This window comes from Moschus berezovskii, chromosome 8 (assembly GCF_049115385.1).
Source record: "Moschus berezovskii isolate FMDL1 chromosome 8, NW_MosBer_1.0, whole genome shotgun sequence".
NCBI classification, from domain to species: domain Eukaryota; kingdom Metazoa; phylum Chordata; class Mammalia; order Artiodactyla; family Moschidae; genus Moschus; species Moschus berezovskii.
Window position 1 is genome coordinate 44,998,257 of NC_142467.1, and position 26,704 is coordinate 45,024,960.

The following is a 26,704-nucleotide window of genomic DNA, read 5'->3' on the forward strand; positions in this document are numbered from 1 at the left end:
TGTTGTTATTTCATTCAGGAGTTTCTCTTTCAGCATCTGTCTCCAAATAAAGTAACATAGAAAAAACTGGTGCCAACCATTGACAGACAAGTAGGAAACTAATAAATCAGAGTTCACACTCCCATCGTCACCATCCCATCTTTTTCTAAACAAAGTTCCATCCCCAAGAGGAACTCTAAGACTAGTTGCTAAAATAAAACTCCTCACTCCATTATACTTACAATAACCTTTGGAGTTAGATGAGCATTCTAATTTCACAAATGAGAAGTTGATATTGAATATTATAGGACAGAATTTGATACCAGCCACATCCTCTAGCCCCAGAGTGGTCAGTTGTGAACCTATGTAACATCAGAAAGCAGGCAAGGGGGTTCATTTCCGTTGTAAGCATTAATAGCATTAACATGAATAGATAATATTAATAGCAGGAAATCAGGGAACAAATCTTACAGGCACATTCACATGCCCGGGAGTTCCATAGGAGCTTTTCTCTTTAATTTGCCTTGAAGAAGACGTTTCCCCCTCTTTCTAAGGGTAAATTATCTCTCTGAACAAATCTGAGAGAGATTCTATAACTTCAGTAAAGCATATTGCTTTGGAGTCAGATAAGTCATTCTTCTGACACCTCTACAGAAAAGCCAGCATCACTGCATCATCACCACATGCCTTGAAAGCCTGAGAAATGAGATACAGGTGCTATGACCATTCATGACAGAATGATGACAGGCTGGACTCAGCATCTCTCAGAAGGTCACAGAGAGACACTGAGAAGCAGGACCAGGTCACTGATCGGGCCCACCAGGCAGAAGGAACGTAGCCTGACCACCATCTCATCCTGGAATCCAAGTCGACTGTCACCTGTCCCTGTGTTAGGTGATCCCTGAGTTGCTTCCATGCACTTCATGTTGTAGTCACTCATTTTTTCAACAAATATTTTTTGTGCATTTACCATGCATAGGTTCTCTAAGAACTTGGGAAACATTAGTGAAAACATATTGGGACATTATATTCTGGTGAATGAAGACATAATAAAAAGGCATGGTAAATCAATTATATGGAGTATTAGAGGATTGCAAGTACCACAGAGAAAATAGGTAGGTCAGGGAAAGGCCACTTTTCTACCTTCTCTATAGGAAAACACTACAAGTATATGTGTTAGTTCAGGATTTCTTAACCTGGACACATTGAGCTGGCTGATTCTTCCTTGTGGGGCTGTCCTGCACACTGTAGGTTGTTCAGCAGTGTGTCTGACCTCTGCCCACTAGAGGCCATTCACACACACTTTCTCAGTTGCAAAAGCCATGGATGTCTCCAGCATGGCCAAATGTCCCCCCTAAAGGCACACTCACCTCCTGCTGGTAACCCCTAGGTTGGAGATGCATAAGAGTCTAGTATTTAAGCATGGACTCAGATGAACGCAGATTCTCACATCCAATCTCTGATTCCCTGAGGTCTGTAACCTGGTTTCACCATTTACAAGCTATATACCATTAGTGTAGTTCCTTAACCTCTTCAAATACCTCTTTATCTGTAAAATAGGGGTAACAGTGCTTCTCTCAAAGACTGGTCATAAGAATTAAGTAATATGATAGCAAGTTTATCATCTAGTACACATTTCCAGTGAAGAATTAATAAGTCTTTTCTGCTCCAAATTATCAACTAGTAGCTCACATTTTGGGTTTCCCAAGTGGCCATAGCAGTAAAGAACATGCCTGCCAATGTAAGAGATGCAGGTTTGATCCCTGGATAGGGAAGATCCCCTGGAGGAGGGCATGGCAACCCACTCCAGTGTTCTTGCCTGGAGAATCCCACGGACAGAGAAGCTTGGTGGGCTACAATCCATGGAGTCACACAGAGTCGGACATGATTGAAGCAACTTGGCATGCACACACAGCTCACATTTTTCTCCTAAATAAAGCTGAGCACCAAGGAACTGATGCTTTTGAACTGTGATGTTGAAGAAGACTCTTGAGAGTAGGCGATACAACCAGTCAATCCTTAAGGAAATCGATCCTGAATATTCATTGGAAGGACTGATGCTGAAGCTGAAACTCCAATACCATGACCACCTGATATGAAGAACTGACTCATTGGAAAAGACCCTGATGCTGGGAAAGACTGAAGGCAGGAAGAGAAGGGGATGACAGAGGATGAGATGGTTGGATAGCATCACCGACTCAATGGACATGAGTTTGAGCAAGCTCCGGGAGTTGGTGATGGACAGGGAAGCCTGGCCTGCCGCAGTCCATAGGGTAGCAAAGAATCGGACATGACTGAATGACTGAACTGATTGAACTGAATACTCAATGAAGATAAACCGGCATTATTGATGTATTTTATACAAGGATATACCTAGGCCCTAATAGATTCAGCAATACACCCACAAGTCAGACAATTAGTAAGTGACAGAGTTAAGACAAACCAAGCTTGAATCTACTAAGTCTCAATTTCCCATGCCTTCTCATTCACTGTCAGTCAGTTCAGTCACTCAATCATGTGTGATTCTTTGCAATCCCAGGGACTGTGGCACACCAGGCCTCCCTGTCCATCACCAACTCCCAGAGCTTACTCAAACTCATGTCCATTGAGTCAGTGATGCCATCCAACCATCTTATCCTCTGTCGTCCCCTTCTCCTCCCACCTTCCATTTTTCCCAGCATCAAGGTCTTTTCAAATGAGTCATTCACTGTACCACCTCCCTAATTTTTACTTGCTTGCAACCATTTAAGAGCATGCCTGCTTTGCAGAACACAAAGCATACTAGTAAAGGAAAACATCTGGGTTACACAACAGTTTCTGGAAGCTGACTGAACTCATATTTGACGGTGACTGATATACTTTGCTGTGCCTCCCCAGGAACCTCCAGGAGGAAAAGTTCCCAAGGGGGCCCCAGCCTGACCACCCTCAGCACTGCCAACAGCATAGAAGTCCAGTTCAAAGGGCATCTTGGATGTAATGATGTAGCCTCCTTGTCCCACTGAAAGTCACTAAGACAGACCTGTCAGCACCCTACACAGCCAAACTCCCCTTTTCAAATCCTAAAATCTCAGAAGCTAAGACACAAACAGAATCCAAATAACCAAATGGGCTGAGGAGGGGAAGAAAGGAGAAAGACTGGATTAGACCTTGGCCAGTGATTCCGGGCAAGTGCATGCATTCTCCTGTTGCCGTTTTAACACGACCAGAGTCTTATCCGAACACTAATTCCTCCCTGGATCACTGCTTCCCAGAGCAATAACGTAAATCCATCTAACATTTAAGCAAAAGGATATTGAGCTTGAAAGATCAGTACAATGTGTGTTTGTCTCCTAAACTGATAAGGTCACCCATTTAAGACCTGCTCGGAAGGGTGCGTGGAAGCACGGAGAGCCACAATGTGAGGTGGCCAGTCCTGGGACAGAGAGCAGAGATAACCTTTGCGGAAACAAAGAATGACTGGGGAGAATCAAGCCAGAGTTTTCTAAGAAACACAGGCTTGAGGTGTCCAGCTGTCATTAAGAAATGCAGAAAGTTAAAAACAGGTCAGGGTGCATCCCGATATTGAAGAGACATAAAAAGGGGTATTCTTATGTCTGGAACCCCCAAGGAGGCAGCCCTAGAATGTTGCACTTCAACTACTCAGACCTGAGCAGGTGATTTTTACATCTCTACTCACAGCCTGCTAAATCTAACTTACATCCAACTTATCAGACAGAACACCCTTGTTTTCATCATCACAACATGTCCTGGAAGCTGACAAAAGCAGCAGAGAATATACAAGGTAACAACATCTTCCCTTGCTGTTGACAGAAGACTAAATTGCTACCAGCTTTTTGAAGAAGAACTGGGAAATATCTAACCATTTTAGAAGACCATGATATTTCATTTGGCAATTCCACTTTTATGAATTTATCCAAAATATGGGCACATATGGGCAATCGTGTGTACAGGTTTCTTCACTGCCATGTTTTTTTAATAGCCAAAACCAGGAAAAGGTAAATGTACATCAAAGGGAATCTGGTTAAAGTGTGCCAATGAAATATGAAACAGCCAATAAGAAGGATGAGACAAGTCTACAGGTAGTATGATGGAAGAGATGATCTCCAAAATTTATTATTAAATGACAAAAAGAGTAAGATCCAAGACAATATTAAAGCATGATATTATTCGTGTAAAACACAACCAAAAATGGGCATGGGTGTTCATACATACATTTACACATATATATACACACACACTCTCATATCTGTGTACAAGCATAAACTATCTGTAGGAGGATATATAAAGGTGTACAGAATACACATGGTAACAAGAGCTGCCTTCCAAGAATAGGAGAAATATTTTCATGTTGAATATTTTACTCTGCAGATATTATGGTAGATGAGAGTGAGACTTTTTAATGTCATTTATTTTGTAGGTTTCATAAGCATGGGTGTCTATAGAGACCCTGAAAATCTACATATGCAAGCAAACAAGCTCCAGCCCAGCTGGAGGATGTAACAGGACTCAAGGAAGAACCCTGAAAATAAATCTGATTAAATTGCAATCATCTGTACATAGGATACAATTTTGCACATTATCCACTAACTTTTTTCCATTCTAAGGAAAATATCAATCCTGACACCCCAACACCCTTTGAGCCACTTCAGCATACCATTGGTTTGCAGTGAAAATGGATTTTCAGATTAGCCAATGAAAATATGATTTAGAAAGGCAGATCCACTCATCAAGGGACAACATTTTAAAGTCAAATCCGGGTGGTTTATTGAAGCTGATTTTGGACATCAGAGAGAAGGCAAACTGAGATCACACTCTTTAGTTGACAGGTCAGTGGGACTTGAACACCACTTGGGGTGCAGCTTTGGGCAGGAACCCATCCCTGGAACCCCTAGCCCACCTGATTAAGGCTCCATTTCTGTGCTCCCACAGTACCGTCCAGCACACCACTTACCATGCTATGTTACAGCTGCCTGTCTTCACATCTGTCCCTTACCCTAGACCATGAAGTGCTCAAGTTCTTGTCATCACTATTTCCCAGCCAGGCACGCAGTATGTGGCAAACAGAGGATGCTTAATGAACATCCTAAACTGACTGCAGCAGGTTCCCAGCAACACACACAGCGCTCATCAAGCTCACTCTGGGTGCTTCTAATCTGTGTGCAATACTGAACGCTGCTACCTCTTACGGTTCTGTATCTTTTCTTGTCTGACACAGGGGGCTACGAATGATAGAATGCACAGACAGAAATCTGAGTCATTATACCTGTGGGACCAGAGGCAAGTTACTTCGTCTCCTGGAACCTGTTTTGTTACCCATGAAACAGAGATGCTATCACCTATCCTGCCAGATTGAGGTGAGGAGTAAATGAAACTGCTATGCACATAGCATGCCTTGCACACTAAATAAGAGGTGACTGTTACTATCCTTTTCTTTATCCTCCACATCTAAAAAGTGAACCCTTCTGGAGCAGGTATTTTCTTACCTTGCCCCCTTCACCTGCTCACCTCACCATGGTATCTTGTACTTACTGAATGTTCAACAAATAAGAACAAATGTGGAGTGGGTTAGAATTCAAGCAGGTTGGACTGTTTCACTGAGTATTCCTGGGCAAGGTACCTCACCTCCAATTCTCAATTTCTTATCTGTAGAATGGGTATGCTAACATTTATCCCTCAGGACCAGGGTAAAGATTAAGTGAGATGACACATTTAAAGTACACACCACACCAACCTCACACAAAGTGTTACTAACTGGGAGCACTTGTCAATCACTTAAAATAAAATAGAAAACCCTTCACATGCTGGAGTTCTGAGGCCTAAACACAGGTCATGTTGTTATTACTATTTCCCCCGGGAGTAGAGAGAGCAGCAGTGGACAGGATGATGAAACGCATTCTGCTGGGAACTACAAGTTGTAAGAAAGGTAACCTGGAGGCAGCTCTGTTTGAGGGGTGGTGATCAGCCTTGGTGTGAAGAACAAATTGTCTGAGTAACTACATCTCTTTACTAAAACTCAGGCTAGGAGGACAGCTCCTAGCAGGCTACCTTGGAAGATTATACAACTGCCAAGTAACCTGTCTGTGGTTTTTCCCATTTTACAGATGCAAGATCCATTCAAACTAAAAAGTGGTCAAGCTCAACTTTAGATCAAGGTCTTCTGGACAATTAGCCCCAAAGTTCTTTCCAAAACATCATTTTCCTTTGGAAAAAAAATGAGAATAGTGATCATAACCTACACATATACATGCTATTTCTCAAAGTGTAATTTCTAAGGGTTAAAAATATGATCCTTCAAACAAATATAAATCAAATATATGCCCAAAATTTAATTCATTAATCAGGAAACCAGTAGGATAGTAACACTGGTTCAAAGAGCATTTGAGGAAAAGAGATTCATATGGACAGGAAAGAGCCAAAATAAGTTTGCTATATGTGTTAGGTTTGAGTGATCAGGGAAATAAAATTGTGATCTTTTTGATAATCTCCTGCAGTGGAAAGTAATTGTTTTAAATCTCCACTGGACAAAGATCCACCAATTAACATTCACTTTAGAGTGTGATTCCTAATAAAACGATAATGACAAAAGTACAAGCCGTAATGCTTCCCTGATGGCTCAGTGGTGAAGAGTCCACCTGCTGAGGTAGGAGACGTGGGTTCAATCCCTGATCTGGGAAGATCCCACGTGCCACAGAGCAACAAAGCCCGTGTGCCACAACTACTGAGCCTGTGCTCTGGAGCTGGAGAACTGCCACTACTGAGCCCACATGCCCCAGCTACGGAAGCCTTCATGCCCTGGAGCCTGTGCTCTGCACCAGGAGAGGCCACTGCAACAAGAAGCCCGCACACTGAAAGGAGGAGTAGCCCCCACTCACTCCAAGAGGGGAAAAACCTGTGTAGCAACAAAGACCCAGCACGGCCAAAGATAAATAAATAGAAGTATAAGTCCTAGAATTCAATAATCCTTGGATGATCCAGTTAGACCATGACCCAACGCACTCCACACTGAAGGGACATGCAGTCATCCTTTTCAAAGTTATAATAATTTTTTCATCATTTGTCAAGGTCATTTACATTTTGGTAGGCCTTATGTTAGCACTTTGGGCTTCCCAGGTAGCACTGGTGGTAAAGAACCTGCCTGCCAATGCAGGAGATGTAAGAGACGTGGGTTCAGTCCCTGGGTGGGGAAGATCCCCTGAAGGAGGGCATGGCCACCCACTCCAGTCTCCTTGCCTGGGAAGTCCCATGGACAGAGAAGCCTGGCAGGGTATAGTCCATAGGGTCGCACAGAGTCAGACATGATTGAAGCAACTTAGCATGCACACATGCATGTTGGCAGTTTGCATATATTCATGTGACCTTAACCACAGCCTATAAGATGGTTACTGTAATTGCCCCATTTTTACAGATTAGAAAAATGAGTAACAAATGGGTTAAGTGACTTGCCCAAGGTCAAAGGCTAATAAATGGCATGGCAGAGATTTAATTGCATGCCGATGACAGCAGCCTCCTCCAGGGGATCTTCCCGACCCAGGAATCAAACCCAGGTCTCCTGCATTGCAGGCAGATTTTACGGTCTGAGGTACCAGGGAAGCCCTGGAGCACAGGAGGAGCACCTTAAATGCCTATCCTCTCCAGGCATGTACCCTCTGTGCCAGATATGAGTTCTCTTGACCCAGAAGTTCCCGTTAGAGCACCTCAGCAGAAAGGAGCTGTGCCTCCTGCCCCTCACCTTAAAGAAGAGGTTTGGTTACCTTGCCCTGACAGAAAGTCAATGGGAAGCCATGTGATTTGTGGAGCCTGGCTTTCTCAAGCAGAGATGGATGGCCAAGGTCAGGCTGGCCTCTAGGGTAAGTAGGGTGGCGCTGGGCCAATGGGCTCTCCTGGGAGGGCCATGCACACGAAGAATAGCAATTTTTAATGCAGCTGTGAGCCCCTTTTGAAGGGAATTTACTTCCACAGCTTTGATCTTGGATCCTTGTAGCTGAGGTCTGGATTTTTCCATGGTGAGAACTCCACGCTGGCTTCTGACAAGAGGCAGCATAGGATTAAGAGGGGTTTTTTTTTTTCTCTCTCTCTCAATTCGTGAGGTTTAAGCTAGATACATCTAATTCTTGAGATGTGCTCATGCAACACTGGTGAAAGCAGCGAAAGTGTGCCGAGATTCGTAAAGCCCTACTGATTTTTGCTATTTCCAAACCAAGCTGAGGTATTCGAAATGGTTTATTTCCCACTTTGAAATGGTGCATCTACTGTGTGCACGCATGTTTCCAGGTTCCAGAGTTTACGTAAATTAAATACCAAAATACCATATAGGCCAGAGGTGGTTAACACCTGTTTCTGTAATGACGTTTTACTGGAACTCAGCCATGAGCCTTCCCATACGTGTTATCTATGGGTGATTTTACGCAACAAGAGTGCAACTAAGTAAGTGTGAAAAAGTGTGATCCGCAAAGTCTGAATTATTCACTACCTTGGCCTGAAAGGAGGAAGATGCCAACCCCTGATCTCGGCTTTCAACCTATTTTGCATCTTTCCAGGGAAATGATGAAGGAAATACACTTGGCACACAACTGTAGCTACTTAAACAGAATTTCTTTGCCTATGATAACATGGGAAGGTATTGGGTTGGCCAAAAATTTCATCCAGGTTTTTGTAACATCTTATGGAAAAACTCGAACAAATCTTTTGGCCACCCAGCATCATCAAAAGCTTAACGATATGAATTTTGTAGCTACTCAGCCAATGCATTTTAATTCTCCCCTCATTTTGATACTGCAGTCTCTAAGTTTTTTGCTCCAAGGCAGGAGACTTTAGCAAGACAACAGGCTTGGAAGCAAGCTGTGGATGGAGAGGGGATCTTCTAAATTCTTTAGCTCCCATTCAATACAGAGTCAGGCTGCTACTTCTGTGAAGTAAAGAGAGATCTGTACCCTACTCCCAGTGGTCAGTTCTACCCACAAATAAAGAACCACATTTTTCCTACATAGGCAGGACTTCGCAGCCCTGGCTGAAAGGAACAGATATGAAACTATTTGGTCACTTTTCAGATCTAACTTCTGGTTAGTACTGCCTCCCTGTACTGTCACTGCCTCAGTTCCTATAAATGAAGGCTGAATGTTGATCTTCTGGTCTCTGCTCAATGATTCCCTATTGCCAGAAGTCACGTGCAGATGCAATAGACAAAGGGAAACAGGGGAAGAGTGTTAAAAAAAAAAAAAATTAACATGACAAATTGGAAAGACCTAGATATCACCCATGGGCTCACAAAGAATGGGACACAACTGAGCAACTAACACACACAGATACCACCCAATAAACTTGCAGTGAGTTATTTGATTCCTCTGTTCATTTATTCATTCAATGGATATTTAATAAGCACCTAAAACTTGTCAGGCACTGACCTAAATTCTCAAGATTCAGAAGTTAACACAACAGGCAACAAGCTCCCTCCTGGGGCTTATGTTCTAATGTGAGGGCAAAGTAAACGAGTAAACAGTGCAAACTGTGGTCCCTGCTATGAAGGAGATCACCAGGGTGAAATTATGGAGGATGGCAGGGGACCTATTCAGAATCTTCATTGCCTAGCACAGTACCTGGTACATAGAATATGCACCTTTTTCAGTGACTGAATATAAAACTAGATATTTAAAATGCTTTATTTGCTGTCACTTCTATGTGGCCAGCTCACAGCAACTCTGTTATGTAGAACAGGACTAAAACAAAGAAAAGACAGGCCTATAAGGCATTCCTTGCCTCCAAGGAAATTATGATGGACAAAACAAATTATCTTTCCAAAGAAGTTGCAATGAAAAGGCATGTACTTTATGAAGCTCTGTTTCAACAAACTAACCTGGAAATCAGAAGTGATCTCAGTGGTTAAGAGAACAAGACCTCAAGTCAAACATCATGGGTTCCAGACCAGATTCTGACACTCACCTAACATGATTTCTGGCAAATTCTTAACTTTTCCAAGGCTCAATGCCTCATTTTTAAACTGGGTCCTCTAAAAAACATTACCTACCTCTTAGTGTTATTAGCAGGATTCGGTAATTTAACATTATGAACTCCACTCAGCAATGAGCCCTGCATGTGGTGTGCCTTCAATAAATATAGTTCCCTCACCCTGTGTGCCTGCTTCCTTATCTGTGTAAAGAAGATAAGGACACCTACCTCACAGGAGTGGTGAGGGGGTTAAATGAATTAATCCACGTGAAGCAACTACACCAGTAAGTGCTCAGTGAGCATCAGCTAATGTTACTGTTGATCTCATTTACGTGCTGGTGACTGAGAAAACCCATCCCATTTCAAAATCGGAAAGAAGGACTGTGAGTCCTGGATGTCTGAGAAAATTCTGCAAAGAAATTTCAACAACTGAGTCAGACCCACCCAGACCACTGATTCCCCTGAAATAATTGATTCATCACTTGTGTTTGTTGGGGTGGGGGGCAGTGGCAAAAGGGGGTGAATCCATCATTGCTCTAAGAATCTTAAGGTTTGTATGTATGTATGCTTGTATGTATGTATGACTACAGGCATTATCACCTCCTCTGAGGTTTTAATTTATTCCAATTACTTTCAATTATTTTCATTTAGGAGGAGAAGGGGACAACAGAGGATGAGATGACTGGATGGCATCACCGACTCAATGGACATGAGTTTGAGTGAACTCCAAGAGTTGGTGATGGACAAGGAGGCCTGGCATGCTGCAATTCATGGGGTCACAAAGAGTCAGACACAACTGAGCGACTGAACTGAACTTTCATTTACAGATCACATTCTTCTTATTATTACTATACTGTTTCCTCAGTTCCTAGCATTGGAGGAGGGCTGTGAGTAGAGCAGTCATATGGGCTTTCATCTCTTCATGCTGAAAATCTATTTCCACACGAGACTGTAAGTCCCATGTGGGCAGGGGCCATAGCTATTTGGATCTCACTGTGTTCCCAATGCTGAGGAGGTACATTTGGGGTTTGGGCTATGTGTTATCATAGGTACATAAAGACAAGGATACAGAGAACCAGAAGAAATAGGTGGTATGACTCGGAGTCTATGCCCAGCATGAGACCCAACCTTCTGATAAGGAAGTGTGGACATGACCCAGGCCAACAACCATGGTACAGGGATGGGCACATGATCTCATCTGAACCAGTCAGTCCTCGCTCCTCTCTCAAAGAGCCCTTTCTCTTTGAAGAAAGAATCAGCTCTTTCTCCAAAAGAAATGGTTGGAACATTTCTTTTCCTCTCTGGATACAAGCTCTGAGAATGAAAGCCTGAAGCTATCTGAGGGTGTATTTTCCCCTGCGTGGAAAAAAACTTACCTGGAGCAGAAGCAAAATGACAGCACAGAAGATGCTGAGAAGAGAAAGGAGAGGTTTAGGCGGCACTCAAGTGTCTTGTCACCAAGGCCACCTCCCCACCTGCCATTTCCACAATGGATGTCAAAGAAACAGCTGGAGACTAATTAAAACAGTAAAAACCGACTCTGTTCAAGACTATTGCAATAGGGGAAAAGAAACCTCAGTATAGAGCTGGGATTGTTCTGAAAACAACATGGAAAGGTGGGAATTTATAGCCAAGAAACAGGGTTACGGGGTCACTGGATGGCAAATTACTAAGAGAAAACATACAAGGGATCTAACTAAATTGACCTAACAGAATCTTCGCTGAAAACAGGCCAGTGTGATCAGACATCACCCAGGGGATGGTGGAGGATGAAGAACCCAGTTAACTTAATTGACCCAATGAAGGGTGATTAGATATGGAGAATAGAGGATTCTTGCTAAAACCGACTTAGGTGAGTTCCTGCTGAAACTGGATTTTACAGTGAGGAGCACAGATGGACCTAGGAGGAGGGACAAGGAACCTGGCTGCACTTTGGTCAGGCAGAGACGCGTCGTCATTGACACATACCAATGCTTAAGACCAGCACTTACGCAGACCCACGCTTTTGCTTAAGCCAGTTCAAGTTCTTTCTTTCCCTATATCCAACAGTCTAAAATGCTCAAAGAAGGGGTTGTCCGGAACCACAGAAATGACAATATAACTGTCACTTGTTGAGAGCTTCCTCTGTGTCACACACTGTATTAAAACCGTATTAAATACAGTTTTCTGCATCATTTAACCAAATATAATTCTATGAGGCAGACAGTAATATTATCCCCATTTTCACACTGGGCAAACAGGCACAGTTATCAAGTAATTTGCCCACATTCAGAAGGTGGCTGATCCAAGACTCAAACTTTATCCATCTGACATCAGGGCCCACCACAGTCAGACACCAAGACCAGTGTATCTTCAAGTATGGTTCCTGGCTTCCCTCATAGCTCAGTCAGTAAAGAATCTGCCTGCAATGCAGGAGACCCGGGTTCGATTCCTGGGTCAGGAAGATCCCCTGGAGCAGGAAATGGCAACCCACTCCAGTATTCTTGCCTGGACAATCCCATGGACAGAGGAGCCTGGTGGGCTACAGTCCATGCAGTTGCAAGAGTCAGACATGACTTAGTGACTAAATCACCATGGTTCCTGGTGGTTTAGAGTACTTATGTCAGTAAAGATTACCAGAAATCACTCTCGTTTACTGAATTGGAAGTTTAGTGTGGGGATGAACTACAGTTTAATAAAGGGGTGGAGGCTATGTCAGGAGAGACCAGAACATACCATTTTCTTGGGAATACATCCCTCACAGTTATATGCACTATTCATCAAAATAGATGCAGCCAGTGCTAATATTATTTCAATCCTTGACAGTATGAGGAATAAAGAGAAGGACAGCAGGACAAATGGACAAGACATGAGACACCATTTACCCAGTCTCCCTCTCCTCCTGGGCTTCCCGGGTGGCTCAGTGGTAAAGAATCCACCTGTCAGTGCAGAAGATCCAGGTTCAATCCCTGGGGGGGAAGATATCCTGGAGGAGGAAACGGTAACCCGTTCCAGTATTCTTGCCTGGGAAATCCCATGGACAGGGGAGCCTGATGGGCTACAGTCTATGGAGTCACAGGAGTTGGATGTGACTGAGCACGCACGATCCACTCCACTCCTTCTCCTTCATGCCCAGTTGAAGCTACTGACTTCATAAGAGCACATCAATGGTAAAGAAGTTTTGCAAAATTGGCTCACAGAATATAATAAGTAATCCTCCATGTCCATCTTCAGCATGTAGCTTAGAACTCCAAGGAGATTAGGTCATCCCTACATAAGTTCTTTATTTTAACAATTTCAGACACATTCCATGAAAGCACTTTGAGCTCCAAGAGAATTAAGTTAGAAAATAACAGGAAGTTATTAAGTTAAGCTTCATTCCACCTTTGCCACTTTTTCTCTGAAGTTGCTTTGCTTTCTCTCATTTTGGAAAGACTTTTTCATTTTATTCTCACATTTAAGTTTGTTTGGGTATTTTCCCCCAACAGAAACGCTTTCTTACAGCTCCTTCACTGCCTTGTGTTTTATTTATGATACTTCACCCTCCATTAAGCTTCTCCCTGGAAAGGTTTTATCTGTATGCTACAGATTGACCTCTCTCCTGACCCCCAACTAGGAGATGATGGGCAGCTGTCTTTATTATTTGTCAGTTACACTCCACCAGCAAGAATCACATTTCCACAGAAAGGAAGAAGCGAAATAATAACCATGAACGCTTAAGTTCAGTACCTGGCTCTTATGAGTGAGAAGAGATCATGCCCAACTTTACAATTCTATCATAAATCTACTCAAGTTCATTGTCACTTCTGTTAACAGGTCCAGAGTGCATTTTCTGCAATAGTTGCTACTCTTGAAGCCAACAGAGAGGGGACAGAAATCCTCTGGACTGAAGAAAGCCTAAGACTTACCTGGGCATGTGGTAGACCAAGCCCATTAAAAACATTTTGTGCAATTGTTTTTCTAAGTCATAATATTATCTCTCCAGATTTCCTATAGGCAATTATTTTTTCACACTGTACTAAACAAATGAAGCTGCTACAGGTGGAAAGAGACCAGCCCCGGAAACCTGGAAATTTCTATTCCTACCTGGACTTGCCCAAGGGAGGAGCAATCAGTGACTCAGCACACCTGCAAGCCATCAGGACTCACATAACAAGACACTGAGGGAAGGAAAGAGATGCTCTGAGCTACTGCATCTGAACCAAGAACCAGGCTAAACCATGAGGACATAAAATTAACAAGCATAGTTCTGGCCTTCATGGAACTTACAGCCAAGTAAAGACAAACTATTTCAAGAGTAACAAGTGCTACAGAAGGGAAATCAGGGGGAAGGAGGGTAGCTTGCGCATATAAGAGGGTCCCACCTAATCTTCAAAGCCCGTTAAAGCTCAGTGAACTCTAGAAGTGACCCCAAAGAACTGAGTCAGGATGGAGCACTGTGAGATGGTGAGAGGTATATTCAGAGAGGTGACCCTCCACAGAGGGTGAGCGAATCGCTTCACCCTCTCTTTTTGAAATTGTCATGGTATCTGACTCCTTACTCTGAGATCATTAGCCACTGGGCCACTTTTGCAATATAAAATACTCCCCAAGCATAAGATAATTTCCAAGATAATATTCCAAATATTTTACATTTTATTTCATTTGTATATTATTCACATGTTATCTATTACAAGAAAACATCACCGTTCTTATTTCGAAAGCTGCAGAACACTGAGAAGTGGACTAAAGATGCTTCACATTTATCGAGTACTTAATGAATGCAATCTAGTGTGTTAAGCATTTTTACATGAACCGTACCTTTTGAATCCTTACAAAACACTGTAAAACAGATACTGTGTGTTTTTCTATGTACAGGTAGAGAAACCGAGACTGAGGCAGAAAATAACTTACCAAAGGTTGCAAGTGGCAGAGCTCAAGTTGAACATAGGCCACAGGAAGCCAGAGGCCCTGTGGATACCCTCAGGATGCGCTGCCCCCATTATGATGAGACCAGAAAAACCCACGACTACTTGGCAGAGTTGATAGACAACAGAAGCATTCATTTTTCAGCAAAGACACTCACTTATGAATACTCATGACCACAAACACTTGCTTTTCTGGGTCTAATGTTAATGGGTCCCTCGTGTTGTTAATACTGGAAAGATTTTTAACACGACACCCTTGCATTCAGAAAGGTAAACAGATACTTGATTTCTACAGGTGGAAAGTACAAGAAATTGATACAGAAATGGAAGGAGCAATGTACAAAGCCAATTAAAACCTTGAAATCAGAGACTCACCATTAGGAAGGGGCCTCTCAGGACCAAGAGGAGAGCTGTTCCAACTCTTCTGCAGCATTGTTCTGGCAGCTGACAGCCAAGCTTCTACGGTGGCTTCTTCTCAAACTTGAGTGTGACCAGAATCGCCTGGAGAGCTTGTTAAAACACAAATTGTTGGGTCCCACCCCTAGAGCTTCGGAATGGGGGGTCTGAGTGAGGTCTGAGGATCTGCATGGCTAAGGCGCTCCCAGGTGATGATAATAATGCTTATCCGGGGCCATGGCTTCCAGATCTAGACCAAGCTCTTTGTTTAAAGATGGAGAAACTGAGGCCAAGCAAAATGAAGTGACTTGCCCCACCTCCCACCACCAGGTACTGACACAGCCAGCAGGCAAGCATACGGCCACTGCTATTTCTCCTCTCCCTCTTAGTCCCCGTTTCATTTGTTTGATTTCCTTTATAACCACTGGATGCTTGTCCATCCCTAGAGGAAACATGTGGTCAGGTCAGTTCAGTTCAGTTGCTCAGTCGTGTCCGACTCTTTGCGACCCCATGAATCACAGCACGCCAGGCCTCTCTGTCCATCACCAACTCCCAGAGTTCACTCAAACTCATGTCCATCGAGTCAGTGATGCCATCCACCATCTCATACTCTGTCGTCCCCGTCTCCTCCCACCCCAATCCCTCCCAGCATCAGAGGCTTTTCCAGTGAGTCAACTCATCTCATGAGGTGGCCAAAGTATTGCAGTTTCAGTTTTAGCATCAGTCCTTCCAATGAACACCCAGGATTGATCTCCTTTAGAATGGACTCGGAGAAGGCAATGGCAAGCCACTCCAGTACTCTTGCCTAGAAAATCCCATGGATGGAGGAGCCTGGTAGGCTGCAGTCCGTGGGGTCGCTAGGGGTCGGACACGACTGAGCGACTTTACTTTCAATTTTCACTTTCACACATTGGAGAAGGAAATGGCAACCCACTCCAGTGTTCTTGCCTGGAGAATCCCAGGGACGGGGGAGCCTGGTGGGCTTCCATCTATGGGGTCACACAGAGTCGGACACGACTGAAGTGACTTAGCAGCAGCAGCAGCAGAATGGACTGGTTGGATCTCCTTGCAGTCCAAGGGACTCTCAAGAGTCTTCTCCAACACCACAGGTCAAAAGCATCAATTCTTTGGCGATCAGCTTTCTTCACAGTCCAACTCTCACATCCATACATGACCACTGGAAAAACCATAGCCTTGACTAGACAGACCTTTGTTGACAAAATAACGTCTCTGCTTTTTAATATACTATCTAGGTTGGTCATAACATTCCTTCCAAGAAGTAAACGTCTTTTAATTTCATGGCTGATTTCAAAAGTGATTTTGGAGCCCAAAAAAATAAAGTCTGACACTGTTTCCACTGTAGGGAGTAATCACATTGAAAAATAGAGTAGGGCTGTGCCTCTACACTAAACTATCTTGAAGTCATACTTGAATGCTCCTTAGTTTTTCACTCTTATATTTAATAAGCACTCTCGTGCACTCTACTGTACCCAAGGTCAATACAAAAAATTCATGGAAAGCCTCTTTTTTGAAGTCAAGCATCCCAGTTTTCCATGCAAACCTTAAGACTCAGGTTGCTTCTCCGTGTGACTCTCACAGTCTGTGTGTCGGAGACAACAAGAGCCCGTGCCCAGCATTAGTTCTGCCTTGGAATGTCAGTCTTCTGGCCTCAGGTTATTTGTTTAACTTCTTGAATGAAGAGCATAACCTGTTAGGTCCCTGTTAAAACTCCAACTTTCTAAAGAGTTGAGTCAAAGTGGAAGCAACGTGCCTGAAAGCAAAGTGAGCCCGAATGACAATGAATTCTGTTTAAATAGCACTCCCATTACACACAACCACTGGGAAAGAAACATACCATCCCGGGAGAATAACATTGCAGCAATGATGGTGAACAGGTGGGAAGAGAGGTAGGAAGCCGTTTGGGGCTGGGTTTGAAAAGATGGGGCCCAATGAATCAGCACATTCACAGCAATTCATTCTGTTTACCCGCCCCCTTCCCCTTCTTTCCAAAGTATAAACAGATCCATGGCACAGTGAGGATGTTTTAATACCGCTTTCATTTATAATGATTTCTCAATTCCATGTAGCAAATAGACTAGAGAGGCAAAGGATGCTTGAGCATTTTTACAAGAAAAGATGCTGTGAAAGGGACACAGGGTATTGCTCATTAAAGGAAAATCCTCTCCCTCTGTCGCAGCAAAACATATGCCAACCAGGAATATTATGAAGCCAAATTTGTCCCCATTTAGGTAAAAGGATGAAACTGTCAAAATACTACAGCACTATCATTTTGGAATTAAGACCTGTCAAGGAACAAAGGAAACTATCTTAGGTGCATAATCTGCAGAGTCAAGGTCAGAAGCGAGTGGGTCCTTCTTATTTTACTCATTTTTTCCACAGGTACGAAAAGATTACATCTAGCAGATGGAGGCTTTTAGCATAAAATAAGCTCCTGTGGCTGCATTTACTTGCAACAAGAAATATATAGCTACAGATGGCCATCTGCTTCTTCATTTTAAGGTAGAGGGCAAAGAAAGTTTTTCAACTTTAGTTTTTTTGACTTTATGGAATAATCATTATTTTTAAGCACAGACATCATTAGCAGCTCCCATACTGTCCAGCCTTGTTCAGTTGGTCCCTCCCCTGACTTCTTCCAGTTCATCCTGGTGCACCAAGAAGTTCTTTCAGCCGATCATGTCCTCAGAGAGTCACTTACAGTTGGAAGACCTGGCACAGCAAAACAGAACAAACAAAAAATGCTGCCCAAATAGCCATGCCATGAACCTTAGGGAAAGCAAGCAAAATTCAAAAGAATACAGTTTAACTAGTTAGATACTAGTCTGAGGTTTTCCAAATGCCAATTTCAGAAGTCAGGTTACAGAGCCAGCTTGGAAAATCCTCCTAAAGGCTGAGAGCAGGGGTTCCCAAGATGGACTCCCAATTTTCTCTTTCCCACAGCAGAGAATGGCAAGAAGGACACAATATCCCAACACCCTTTGCAATTACCCATATATTTTTAGGGTTGTCACTGCAAGAAAATGGATTGGGGCATGTATGCGTACTCAGTCACTCAGTTCTGTCTGACTCTTTGCAACCCCATGGACTGTAGCCCACCAAACCCCTCTGTCCATAAAATTTCCCAGGCAAGAATACTGGAGCGGGTTGCACTTTCCTACTCGAGGGGATCTTCCCGACTCAGGGATCAATCCCACGTCTCGTATCTCCTGTCTATCTTTACCACTGTGCCACCTCATGGGCAATGACTAAAACCACTTTGTTTCATTTCTCTGGTAGAGGTCTGCAAATCAATTCTGAAAGAGATGGGAATCCCAGACCACCTGACTGCTTCTTGAGAAACCTGTATGCAGGTCAGGAAACAACAGTTAGAACTGGACATGGAACAACAGACTGGTTCCAAATAGGAAAAGGAGTACGTCTAGGTTGCATATTGTCACCCTGCTTACTTAACTTATATGCAGAGTACATCATGAGGAACGCTGGGCTGGAAGAAGCACACGCTGGAATCAAGATTCCAGGAGAAATATCAATAACCTCAGATATGCAGATGACACCACCCTTATGGCAGAAAGTGAAGAGGAACTCAAAAGCCTCTTGATGAAAGTGAAAGAGGAGTGTGAAAAGGTTGGCTTGAAGCTCAGCATTCAGAAAACAAAGATCATGGCATCTGGTCCCATCACTTCATGGGAAATAGATGGGGAAACAGTGTCAGACTTTGTTTTTTTGGGCTGCAAAATCACTGTGGATGCTGATTGCAGCCATGAAATTAAAAGACGCTTACTCCTTGGAAGGAACGTTATGACCAACCTAGATAGCATATTAAAAAGCAGAGACATTACTTTGCCAACCAAGGTCCGTCTAGTCAAGGCTATGGTTTTTCCCATGGTCATGTATGAATGTGAGAATTGGACTGTGAAGAAAGCTGATCGCCGAAGAATCGATGCTTTTGAACTGTGGTGTTGGAGAAGACTCTTGAGAGTCCCTTGGACTGCAAGGAGATCCAGCCAGTACATTCTAAAGGAGATCAATCCTGGGTGTTCATTGGAAGGACTGATGCTGAAACTCCAACACTTTGACCACCTCATGAGACGAGTTGACTCACTGGAAAAGACTCTGATGCTGGGAGGGATTGGGGGCGGGAGGAGAAGGGGACGACAGAGAATGAGATGGCTGGATGGCATCACCAACTCGATGGAGGTGGGTTTGAGTGAACTCCGGGAGTTGGTGATGGACAGGGAGGCCTGGCGTGCTGTGATTCACGGGGTCACAAAGAGTCAGACACGACTGAGCGACTGGACTGAACTGAACTGAACATGAAGAAGCTAAATTATCTAGATAACAGCATTTTTCCTCCTGAACAAAATTAACAGATGCAAAAGACAAAATTTCCTACTTCATGGTGATATAGTTCATCCCCAGTTGCTATGAGATAGACACATCCTAAAATACCCTCATCTCTTTAGACACACATTAGAACAAAGCATTTAAGCAAACTATGTCCCGGAAACTAAACATATGAACTTATTACTGACTCTGAGGAAAGGCATGATGGACTTTTCTAACTAAAGGAGTACTGCCAGTCCTATAATAGAACTAAGGCGAAGCTCACTGCTTTGCCATACTGACCCATACCACCCCTTCTGCTTCTTGCTGCTGCTGCTGCGTCACTTCAGTCGTGTCCAACTCTGTGCGACCCCGTAGACGGAAGCCCACCAGGCTCCCCCTTCCCTGGGATTCTCCAGGCAGGAACACTGGAGTGGGTTGCCATTTCCTTCTCCAATGTGTGAAAGTGAAAAGTGAAAGTGAAGTCGCTCAGTCGTGTCCGACCCTTAGCGACCCCACGGACTGCAGCCTACTAGGCTCCTCCATCCATGGGATTTTCCAGGCAAGAGTACTGGAGTGGTTGCCATTGCCTTCTCCGCTTCTACTTCTTACGCTTCGGCCAAAGATCTGTCCTTCTGTAACTTCAGAAGAGCAAGCCTGACTTGCTATAAAGTAATACTTTCGCCACCAGATGCAAAGAACTGACTCATTGGAAAAGACCCTGATGCTGGGAAAGATTGAAGGCAGGAGGAGAAGGGGACAACAGAGGATGAGATGATTGGATGGCATCACCAACTCGAAGGACATGAGTTTGAGCAAGCTCCAGGAGTTGGTGATGGACAGGGAAGCCTGGCATGCTGCAGTCCATGGGGTTGCAAACAGTCAGACACGACTGAGCAACTGAACTGAACTGACTGAACTTTAGAGCTCCATAAGTCAGTATTTTTTACAGGCCTATTCTTTGCACTAATATTTACAGAATTATGCCCCACACTGAACTTGTGCTGGCCTGTAACACCGCTTCATGCAAAGAAACAGTGGCCCATTACTTCTTAAAAACAAACTGATCTGTTGATTCTTAGCATTTAAGGATATTCTGAGAACCAATATTTTAAGGTTCTACAACTGTGCTGTTCTTAACAGTTGCAACAAGCTACGGGTAGCTGCTTTTAAATTAATTGAAGTTACATAATTTTTTTCTGATTTTAATTAATTTTTTACTGGAGGAGAATTGCTTTACAATATTGTGTTGATTTCTGCCATATATCGACATGAATAGGCCATAGGTATACATATGTTCCCTCCCTCTTGAACCTCCCTCCCACCTCCCACCCCATCTCACCCCTCTTGGTATCACAAAGCACCAGATTTGAACTCCCTGCATCATACAGTAAATTTCCACCGGCTATCTAATTTTACATATGGTAATGTATATGTTCCAATACTACTCTTAGTTCCTTATCCACTATTAGATTGCTGTATCTCAGGTCCTCAATAGTTGTGGCCAGTGGCTGCCATAACAGACAGAATAGCATAAAACATTTCTATTATTTCCAAAGTTCTTTTAGACACAGCTGCTCTAGAAGCTTAATTTGGAAGGAATCTTTTAGGACTCTCAAGTTTTACTTACCATTTAGGACTTCCTGTATAAAATCCCTAACAGTCTGAAAAAAAATTCTAAAGACAAATACACTAAGATGTTTAAAGCCTGTATGAGAGCAGCTTATCAAAGTGGTTAAGACCCCAGGTTTGAGGGTTAGAGCTTCATTTGTTCTTCTACCTGCTGGCTATGTAACTGAGCTCATCTCCTCATCTCTGAGCCTCGGTTTCTTGACTGTCCATGACCCGTTCACAGCCTCTCCCCACATCCGTCTATAGTAACAGAGCCCAATATATTTCAGGAGTTAGAAGGATGGGCCCCATTCCAGTTCTTGAGGATGCAGTTCCATAATGGGTTGTTAAGGGGAACTCTGCTGGGAAGGACTTCCGTGCTCAAATAAAAGAACACCACCTTGGGAAAAGCAGAATTTTGACACTTCCCATCCCCTTCTTGCCTACTATATGGACCTAATGCCTCAAGCTAGTTTATGTGAGAAAAATAAACCCCTATGTTTAAGCTTCCATTAAGTTTGTTTACTGTTACCTACATCCAAAAGCACTCCAAACTGATATTTCATCTTCTATCAGTTAGTATTAAGTTTAGCTGGGTTTTTTTTTTTTGGTTTATAAAATGTAATTTTATTTTATGTTACTCTGCTGTTACATAGGGCATAACATTTTCACAAGGCTTTTTTGGGACTACAGTCAATGATTAGCAACATACAATAGTGGTCCAACTCTCTAAATAACAATCACTAGACAAACTGGACACCCTCTCACATGTGCACAAATCTGCATGGAAAAGTACTAATGTTTTAGACTGGACTGTGTGCTTTTTTCCCCCTTTCTAGTGTATTAAGAAATGACATGCACTTTAATTTGCCAAAAGCAATGGTTGTATTCTGGCAGCAACATGCTACTTCTATTACATAGTAAAGTGAATACCAGAACTACAAAGGCAGGAGGTGTAAGTGAGTTTTTATTGGGAAGGGAAGTTGTCAACTTAAACAGCAGCAAATGAAGAGTGAATAAGGAAACTCCCTGTTGTCACAGATAACACAAGACCTCCATCACATGTGATATAGGAGGCATTTTAACCTGTGATCCCCCAGTCCCAAAATGTCGAATGTTTTTCCATTCAATCTAATACTTCTGGATTCCTACTAAAAAGGAATACATTAAGAGGATGGAAAAGTTGCTTACTGAAAGGAAATCACTGAGGAAGAGTAAGGGAGGGAATGTAGAAATTATGAAGTTATGTAGAACACTCTTTAAATTGTAATTAGCTACATTTTCATATCTTCACAGTAATACAAAACACAGTCACTTGCAGAATTGGTTCAGATTACTTAAATACAAGATACATTTTTAGTCTTCTACATAAGTGTTTGGAAGTTACTTATGTTTGTATGAAATGAAGATATTAATACTTTTCTACAGCAGTAACTGCACATCAGGAAGGCTAAGACAAACACAAATCAAGGAATGGAGTTTTCCCAAAGCTGCAGTGTGAAAAGACCATAAACAGTTGATTCCATACACATGAATGGGTTTCTTTGCTATAGGAAATCCAAATGGAATAAGGAATGGAGATGAGTAAAAAGGTTTCAAGGGGAAGAAAGATGACACCCTGTATGCACTTAGTTTTCTGCCCCTTCTGCCACATCACATTCTTCTCCTGCACTGTCTGATGTCCATAATGTGAGGTCGTCTCTCAGCAGCTGCATGATGAGGGTGCTGTCTTTGTACGAGTCTTCATTCAGTGTGTCGAGTTCTGCAATAGCCTCATCAAAAGCCGTTTTAGCCAGTGTGCAGGCCAGTTCCGGGTTATTGAGGATCTCATAGTAGAACACAGAAAAGTTAAGAGCCAGCCCCAGCCGGATGGGGTGTGTGGGTTGCATCTCTTTCTTGCTTATATGGAAAGCCTCTTGGTAAGCTCCTTGGGAATTGTCTATCGTTTGCTTCCGATCATCACCACAGGCAACTGCAGCAAGGTACAGGAAGTAATCTCCCTTCATTTTCAGATAGAAGACCTTACTCTCCGGATTAGTTGCACTGGCTATCAAATACTTATCCAACAATTCCAGGACCGTGGTGCAGATGGACCTCAGCTTGGACTCCACTTTCTCCCGGTAGTCCTTGATCAGCTGCAACTTCTTGTCCGAGGTGTCGGTCTTCTGCTCGATGCTAGAGATGACCCTCCAGGCGGACCGGCGGCCCCCGACCACGTTCTTGTAGGCCACCGACAGCAGGTTGCGCTCCTCGTTGGACAGCTCGGCGCCCTGCTCCGTAACAGCCTTCATGCAGGTGGCCATGTCGTCATAGCACTCGGCCAGCTCGGCCAGCTTGGCCTTCTGGATCAGCTCCGTCTTCTCCATGGGGGCCGGGGGAGCGGACAGCGAGGTCGAGCGCGGACCCGGGGGGCTGGCGGGAGGTGGGGGGGCGCGGCAAGGAGGCCTTCATGTCTCCGCGGCCACGGCGCGAGTCCTAAGTTTAGCTGTTTAATTCCACTCCTGGCTATATATCCAAAGAAACAAAAGCACTAATTCAAAAAGATACACGCACCCCAATGTTCACAGCAACATTATTTATAATAGCCAAGATATGGAAGCAACCTAAATGTCCATCAACAGATGAATGGATAAAGATATGGGATATTTATACATACAGCTTCCCAGGTGGCACAGTGGTAAAAATCTGCCTCCCGATACAGGGGATACAAGAGATGCGGCTTCAATACCTGGGTCTGGACGATCCCCTGGAGTAGAAAATGGCAAGCCACTCCAGTATTCTTGCCTGAAAAATTCCATGGACAGAGGAGCCTGGCAGGCTACAGTTCATGGGGTCACAAAGAGTCAGACATGACTGAGTGACTGAGCAAACATACATATATATACATATACTGAATTTTATTTATCCAAATAAAAAGGAATGAAATTCTGCCATTTGCAACAACATGGTTGTACCTGGAGGGTGCTACACTTAGTGAAATAAGTCAAACAAAGATGAAAATTGTACATTACCTCTTTAAAATGTGGACTCTAAAAAATAAAATAAGTGAATGAATGCAGCAAGGCTGAAACAGACTCACAGTTGTAGAGAACAAACTAGTGCCTACCAGTGGAGAGAGGGGGAAGTAAGGAGGGACAAGATAGAGCTAGGGGATTAACAGGTACAAACTACTATGTATAAAACAGATAGCTAAAGGATATACTGTACAGCACAGAGAATACAGCCAGTGTTTTATAACTTTAAATGGAATATAATCTCTAAAATATTGAATCACTGTGCTATATACCTGTAAATAATGTACTACTATAAGTTTATTTAATAATGTACTATATTTCAATTTTTAAGTTTGGCTCTTTTAACAGAAGACCTCAAATAATGGAAGTTGTCAAGATAGAAGTTAATTTCTATCTCAGGTAAAAGGGATCGGAAGTAGACTGTCAAAAGAAGGTATAGCTCCATAGTCACCAGGGCCACTTGCTTCTTTTCTCTTTCAGCTCCATCATCCTAGCCTTTGGCTTCCATCTTCAAACTTATCTACACTCCTAGATGGCTATTGGAGAGCCTGCCATCACAAAGGCATGCCAAGAAAGGATAAATAGGCACTTCTTCCATATGAATTAGCTCCATTTAATAGCCAGAACTACTTAGATGTTCCTCACAACTCTCTCATTTATAGATCACCTGTCAGAACAGCTACATGGCATACCTGGTTACAAAGCAACCTGGGAATGCAGTCTTTGAGCTGGGAGTCACTGCCACCACAGCAAAAATCAGAGTTCTGCTACTTAGGAATAAAAAGAGAATGATTCTTGGGTGACAATTGCTGTAAGATAAAATCAGCTAATACAGAGAGTGTTTGGCACAGTGCATGATACAGAGTAAGCTGAATAAAAGCTGAGAATAGGGTAGGAAGAGAGCAAAATATCTTATTTTCATTGCTTTTGAGTTGCTATATAACCAGTTGGTCTTTGTTCCATTAATACAGTACTCCCCAAATCTTACTGATTTGTGGTTTTCCAAGATTCACATACCATCCATGCTATTACTTACTATTTTCTTTATATCCATTTGCCTTTTTTTGAGGTATAGTTGGTGTGAGATATTATATAAGCTTCAGATGGACAACATAGAGAAATCACTTTGGCTTTTAAACTTAAATGTAAGTAAACCATTTCTATAAATAGGAAACCAATATTCTCCTAGTAAAAAGAATAACTGTTATACAAATGTTCATTTGGGATATTCCCTAAAACCATCTCATGTGCCACATTTCAGAAAACATTTCCCTATTGAATTCTCTGAAATAAATGACTTTTGTGATTCATTGCCTCAAGTTCGCTTTGGTCACTAATCAATCTGCTGCTATTTATCTGCTTCATCTAACACTATAAGATAGAGATTATGCCTTAAACATCTTCAATAATTAGCAAAACTGGCATTTTCTTTAGGTTCAACCAATCTTTAATAAGAATTGAGGGCAAGAAAAATATGCCTATGGGACTTAACAGAAGGCTGATGCATTCAGCAGCTTTTGTTTTCTCTTTTTGAAGATCTAGACAGAATCCCATTGAGAAGTAATTATTAAACATGGTGTCAACTTCAAGTATGTTCCATATCTTCTCTTCACAGTCTCTAATCGGCCTGTATTTTGCTTTCCCAGAAAACTCAACATGACATTCAGTGACCTCCATGATCCCACCCTGCACTCCTCCACACAGCCTGTGATCTCGTCAGAGCACACCCAGCATTCTCAAGGCCCCATTCTATTCCTTATCTACTACAGGCATTTTGATCCCCTCATATGTAAACTGGAAACTTTGCCTCCTACCCCACTTAACCACTATGTCCATCAAGAGGATAAAGTAAGACCATATTGTGAAATTTCTGGGAAAGGTGTGAGTCAGTATAGTGTCAGATGATGTCGTCTAAGTCAGCTGCCTTCATGATGAAGTGGTTCTGAGTGTGGGCTCCACACTCAGAGAACCTGGTTCACCACTTTTCACATGCTGTGTGACCTTGGAAAGTTACTGTACTCTGTACCTCAAAGTCTTCCTTTGTCACATGAGGACAGCGCTTAATACCACACGATATTGTGAAGATTCAAAGAATTAATACACATAAAGCACCTAGAACAGTTCCTTGCACATAATAAACTCTCGGAACCTGTTAGTCATTATTGCTATTATTGTCTCCAAAGAGTAGGTTCTATACTGTGCTTAGTCATTCAGTCGTGTCTGACTCTTTGCAACCTCATGGACTGTAGCCCGCCAGGTTCCTCTGTCCATGGGGATTCTCCAGGCAAGAATACTGGAGTGGGTTGCCGTGCCGTCTTCCAAGCGATCTTCCCAACCCAGGGATTGAACCCAGGTCTCCTGCATTGCAGACAGATTCTTTACTGTTTGAGCCACTAGGGAAGCCCAAAAATACTGAAGTGGATAACCTATCCCTTATCCAGGGGATCTTCCCGACCCAGGAATTGGGGTGTCCTGCATTGCAGGTGGATTCTTCACCAGCTGAGATACCAGGGAAGCCCAAAAGTGACTTTCATG

The 26,704-nt window shown here is 43.0% G+C and overlaps 1 pseudogene; it reads right to left on the reverse strand.

Moving 5' to 3' along the window:
- Nucleotides 1-22,552: 22,552 nt before the first annotated feature.
- On the reverse strand, nt 22,553-23,521 carry LOC148777046 (14-3-3 protein theta pseudogene; annotated as a pseudogene).
- Nucleotides 23,522-26,704: the final 3,183 nt, after the last annotated feature.